At 36.2% G+C, this 5649-nt stretch overlaps 1 long non-coding RNA gene across 1 annotated transcript; it reads left to right on the top strand.

Annotated features, from left to right (window-relative positions):
- The first annotated feature begins 549 nt into the window (after nucleotides 1–549).
- LOC138876854 (uncharacterized) lies at nucleotides 550–2607 on the top strand. Its single transcript, XR_011402128.1, has 3 exons — nucleotides 550–649; nucleotides 1447–1621; nucleotides 2301–2607. It is a non-coding gene; the product is annotated as an uncharacterized lncRNA (long non-coding RNA).
- Nucleotides 2608–5649: the final 3042 nt, after the last annotated feature.

The following is a 5649-nucleotide window of genomic DNA, read 5'->3' as shown; positions in this document are numbered from 1 at the left end:
AAGAGTTAATATTCAAGGAAAAATATTTTTAATGGTACATGTTGTTACATCCAGTACTTCATACGTCACTATCATTATAAGATTATATGAAGTCCTTCTACAAGGAGAAGAAAGGTTTGCCGAAGTGTTAAGTAAGTTAAGGTGAATATATTACTTGTTAATCATGATTTAAATGTGCTTAAAGCCATGATATGACTATATATGATGTTTGGATATGAAATATAAAGTTTGAGAAAAATCGAATTTAAGTTGCGAAAAAACTGACTAAGGATTTGCCTTGTAATGGAGCTTTTTGAGAAATACATTTCATGAGCTATATATGGTCTTTTGGGGGCATATTATATATCATATTGAAGGTCTTGGAATGTAATTTCTAACGCTTTTAACTGTTCATTCATACGATATATGAATAAAAAGATATAAGCATCGGAAGGAGGACCTATGCGAGGGTGCCAAGTGGCACCTTTTTGACTTTTGAAAAAAAACGGGATATTTACATCCCAATCTCGTCTACTTCTCCATTATTCCAGAGACCTCGACCAAATAGCACCCCTAAACTCACCCTCAAGCTCCCCACAAGTATTTCCAATAATATTATCACCCCGAGCACGAAATCAAGTAGCGATAACATCAAAATGATCCCAGCGATGTAAGTAACGCTATATCACCTCTCTTTTTCTTTATAGTTTGAGTTTTGGAAGATATTTAATAGTTAATAAAATTTTTAATTTCTGGTTTTAAGCTCTTAAATATTAAGAAAGGTTGATTAATTCATTTTATAATAGTTAGAACTCACGGGACGGTGATCGGAAGCTGTGAGTGCGAGTTATTTGACTTGTAATTGGACTTTTTTGGGCTATTTCATGTAGCTTTTGGTCTGTCTCTTTTGTTGATATTAAATGGAGTTTTGGAGGACAAATGATGTGGAGAAACACCACATAATGGCAAAATCATGAATTAGTCATTGTGTTTGACACCACTATAGTCGTCGTTTTGGATATGAATTGATTGGGGTGTATTGGGTTGTTGTAAGCTAATTATAACATGGATTTTGACTTGAATCTACTGTATGAGGAAATTATATTATGTTCCTACAGGTGCTTAAGGTTATCTTTGAATTGGTTAAGTTAAATGGATGAACTAGACATGAACTAGTGAATAAAGTTGCTAGTTAAGAATAATTGGAGTTGTGGATCGTTTTCTTTGTTATGGATATATGGTATAAGGCTGGAATTATTGATGACTGACTTCATTATCATATTAATGATACTATTAAGTTAAAGTAAAAAGTCTATAAGGGGTGATATGGGGTATACAGATTCCAATTGGAGCTTGTCGCTCGTCGTAAAATAGTTATGACTTCTTGTTATTTTATGGTATCTTGTTATTGATAATTATGTGTTGTTGGATTTCTCTAGTAATTATTGTTGGTATATGGTATTGTAGGAGGTTCTTGTTACAGGGGAGATGTTGCTCGAATTTATATAAAAGAGCTACAAGTTTAAGTTGTAGACTTAGCCTTTATTCAATACTGATTTTGAAGCTCCTTATGCAATGGTATATTGAGTTGAGTTTTTTTGAAGAGGTTCTTGGGAGGTATTAAGGACTCACCATGGTTAAGGTATGTTAAGGCACTTACTTCTTTCTATTGGCATGATCTAAAGTGAAACGAACATAAACGGTACGCTAATTCATAACGGATCTACTCCTAGAAACCAATGTTGTCCATGTTGTTCTTTCCTTATAAAGTTATTCTAAGAAAGTGTGTATGATTTTTAAATCCTACTAAAGTTCATATTGATGGTAGGGATGTCCATAATGTTAATCGAATGTGCAATGACCTTACGTCACTCCGAAAGGTTTAGAATGTGATTCTATGAGTCCAGCATGTATTATATATGTATCTACTTTAATCTACCGAGTTGCGCTATAGTCGACCGGGTACGACACCTATTGTGCAACCACTGATCAGTTGGGTTTACTGAGCTCTACGTGGTCGGGTACGATTCTACCGAGCCTTATGATGGCCGGGTACGTTTTTACCGAGCCCTCTTTGAGGCCGGGTATGATATGATGATGATGATGCCCACAGAGGCATATATTTTCAAAAGTTTATGTATATATATGTATCATGCATTTTATGTCAATAGCCCTCAGAGGCACTCATATGTTACAGGTTGTATCTTCTTTATCTCTCTTTATATTACTGTTCTTATTTACGTTTTCCTATCTTACATACTCGGTACTTTATTCATACTGACGTCCCTTTTGCCTGGGGATGCTGCGTTTCATGCCCGCAGGTCCCAAGTGATAGGTTGACAGTCCTCCTAGTAGGCTATCAGCTTAGCGGAGGTGTTGGTGAACTCCATTTGCTCCGCAGTTTCCTATTTGGTCAGTATGCTTTGGATATGTATTGATTGGTATGGTGGGGCCCTGTCCTAACCTTTATGATTTTATGTACTCTTAGAGGCTTGTTGACAGATGTTAGGTATATAGATACTTGTATGACCTTGTCGGTCTATGTTTTGAGTTTACAAATGGTCATGTCGGTCTTATAGGCTCATATGTCACATGTATAAGTTTGTATATCATGTTGGGTCATCATATGTTGAGTATTCCCTTATGTTTTATTTTTGTTATCTCATGACAGGGTTTCTGACTCATTTACTCATGATAGCATGATAATAAAGATATGTTACATTGGTACTCGGTTGAGTAAGTTACTAGGTGCCCGTCGCGGCCCTTCGGTTTGGGTCGTGACAGTTTATGCTTCTCTTTCCCTTATCTAAGCTTCTACGAGTTGTAGCTCGATTGTAAAGACTAAAACTTGCGAGTTTCGAAAGTGTAGTATGTTGTTTGTTGTGGCATCACTTTGGGCTGGTTGTGAACATATATTTAAGTTGAATTCATGGCTATTTTATATGAGAAGAAGCTTAATTAGGTATTTTTAGTTGTGTTTCTCGATTTGAAAGAATAGACAAGTCGGAAATGTGTTTTAGTAATCCGAAAAATGAGTTTTGAGTTGCTGAACTTGTGGGACTGTTATGGGGCCATTTTAAAGTTGTATTATGGCTGAAAATTAGTAGGGATAATTGAATATATGGCGGTTAATATAATTGCTAATTTATGGATGGAAGAAGGGGTTTAAAACTATAGTTATTTAGTCATAAACCGAGCTTGCCGCTCGTCGGGATTGTTAATTGTTTTGAAAGGCTTATTATGAGTATTGGAGATGTTGTTTTCGCCGTGGTCAGTTGTTGTAACTTGTGGGAAGTCATATAAACTGGGGAGGTGTTGTCCATTTTATCGCAGAATAAAGTGTCTCATTCAAATGCTATAAGTTATAGCATTCGTATTGTGACGAAAGTATTGAAAGTATTGTTTATTGTTCATAGACACAGGAGTTGCAGTTTAAGTTAGGTTGAGGATTCGAAGGGATATTTTGAGGTATGTAAGGTCTTCCTTTCTTTTATTTTGCATGATTCCGTAAGTTATATTGCCCTTATAAGGAATTCAAGGTACGAGGCTTTGTATATGTACTGTACCAATGATTAATGTCCGTTCACGAGTATAATCATATGAATGTTGAAATGGATTGTGTTGGTCATAGGTTCACGTACGAATGTCCTGACGAATCAGAAGCAATGTAGTGTTCGTATAATGAGGGATAATTATATATGAATGGTTCAACAAGGTAGCATAATGTATAGGTTGTAGAAGGATAAGAATGTTTCGACCTAAAGAATGGCACAACTTCCAACACTTACACGTTTGTGTTCATGTAACTGATAAAGACCCACAAAGATAGTTATGTTTCTCTCAAGTTAAATAAGGTTGATTATATATGAGGGTTATGTTAAGAGACGATATACGTTACCTATGGAGTCATAAATTATAGAATATGATAAGTTTAGCAATAAGAATATAAATTGATAGGGCATAAATCTCGCAACTCTTGTTACGTATTGAAGAATGGAGATATATATATATATATATATATATGTGTGTGTGTGTGTGTGTGTGTGTGTGTGTGTGTGTGTGTGTGTGTGTGTGTGTGTGTGTGTAATGAGTAGCCTCACAAGCTAAGAATATTACATAGCTACAAGTAGAAAGAATCATGTAATCCCCAGAAACGAGCAGTGATGTGAAAAAGTGATAGAAGTGCGATTTAAAAATAGTTACAATGTTCTTTATGGCTAAATAATATAGAATATGAAGGATGACGTAGAAAGTGGCTAACGAATAAGGATTGGTTATTGTAACGAGTTACTCACGAACTTGTATGTTTAAGACTACGAGTTTATCTATTGAAGATTGAATGATGTCTACATGAGTGACACGAAATGAATATGTATTAGACATTATCCCTACGAACGGTCTATGAACGCGTAGGTGTATAGTGAAGCCCTATGGACGGTCTATGAACGCATAGGTGTATAATGAAGGTTGGTTATGGACGGTCTCAGTTTCACGCATAGACAGACCTCAGTATTATGAGCCGTACAAACGGTCTACTATGTTACGCGTACGAGCCACTTGTTATTCATGTTTATGAGTGAGCCTTATGGATGGTCTCTCATAAAATGCGTAAGTGCCACTTTTATGTTTCAGTGTAGCCCTAAAGATGGTTGATCTGTCTGAGGTAAGTATTCAGATATAAGGTATGTTGGCTAGAAGAATGTTATAGATGAAGTTCCATAATATGATGGTTTCCAATACAGATAGCATATGGGAACAAGTTCAGGTATATCATGAAACGAATTAGATGTATACACGACAATCGTGACACTAGATGTTCTTGGCCAACGGAGCCTACCCTTTTCATAAAACATCCTTTGTAAGTTAAATTGGATGGTTCAATACTTAGATATGTTACGAGTCAGAATAAGGTAAGTATGATTCCCGGATTTTATTGACCCTCCAGATTACTTTCAGTATATTATATATACATGTCTATTCAGTTTCAATTCAGTTATTCATATGTTATCTGCCTTACATACTTAGTACATTTCTTTGTACTAATGTCCCATTTTAGGGGGCGTTGCATTCATTCTTACAGGTTCAGGTATCTAGATTGACGGGCTCTTATCATAGACGAAGTTGATATCCAGCTGAAGATTGGCAAAGCTCCATTTCATCTGGAGTACAGCCGAGTCTAGAGGTTATCAGATTATCCTATGTATATATATATACTTATGGGTAGGTTAGTGTCATGTCTTGACCATATTTTCATGCCAGATACTCGTAGAGGCTTTGTTGACACAGGTTAAGTATGTACTGCATGTCAGAGGCCTTGATCACTTATGTATATACAAGTTCTGAGTACGATGGCTCTCTTATACAGTATTTGCCCACTTAAAGTTATACATTACAAGTTCTGGCCATGTTGGCCCATGATATTATAGAAAGAATAAGTTTAGCCAAGTCGGCCTATGTATGTTCTAGTTTTTTTCGAATAATCATTAGTTACAGATTGGTTTGCTTGGGCTAGTACGGCATGGGGTGCTAGCCATGCCTCACCTAGGTTGAGGTGTGACAAAGTGGTATTAGAGCAGGTCGTATCCTAGGGAGCCTACAAAGCCATGTTTAGTAGAGTCTCATTTATGGGTATGTTGCGCGCCACACCTATAATTGAGAGGTTACAGGGTA

Source organism: Nicotiana sylvestris, chromosome 9, assembly GCF_000393655.2.
Source record: "Nicotiana sylvestris chromosome 9, ASM39365v2, whole genome shotgun sequence".
NCBI classification, from domain to species: Eukaryota; Viridiplantae; Streptophyta; class Magnoliopsida; order Solanales; family Solanaceae; genus Nicotiana; species Nicotiana sylvestris.
Note: the sequence above shows the minus strand (reverse complement) of the source record. Positions and strands in the feature narration are given on the sequence as shown.